Here is a 600-nt window from a genome sequence, read left to right on the forward strand (position 1 = left end):
TATGTGGGTGTGCTTACATGTACTCAATCTTTTATGTGTGTTCTTTCATAATTATCTAGCAGCCCATTGATGAAGAGATTAGCTTCATGCGGTTTTAGCTTAGCCAATGTCTTTCCATCATGGTTTTATCACAATATCTTTATGCTATTTATATTGGCAGACAGTCCACTAAGATAATCTGCAGACACATCATGTAGTTCCGCTCCATTCAAAGGAGCTGGGTGTTGGTGATTTTCATATTCTTTGCACAATGGCATGTATGCAGCATGCTGTAATATAATGAAAATGAAGAAAGAAGGAGGTTTGATTAAGGCTACAATCGTATTCCCACTTACCTGGCAGGAAGCCCCATTGAACTCTTTGGGGCTTACTTCAGAGTAGACATGCACTGTAAATGTCTTGATGTATTAGTGTCTCATTACTGAACGAACGAAGGAAAGGAACAGCTGCTTCCTAGTATAAGGCTCTCAAATTTAATAATGGAAGATCAACATTGCAGCTTGTTGCTATGGAAGGGGAGAGAGTGAATTATCATTTGGAATATGAGAAGGGGAGGATAATATTATTAGTGTTGTGTATTTTCAAAGTAGTCTTAAATAT

Source organism: Podarcis raffonei, chromosome 5, assembly GCF_027172205.1.
Source record: "Podarcis raffonei isolate rPodRaf1 chromosome 5, rPodRaf1.pri, whole genome shotgun sequence".
Classification (NCBI taxonomy): domain Eukaryota; kingdom Metazoa; phylum Chordata; class Lepidosauria; order Squamata; family Lacertidae; genus Podarcis; species Podarcis raffonei.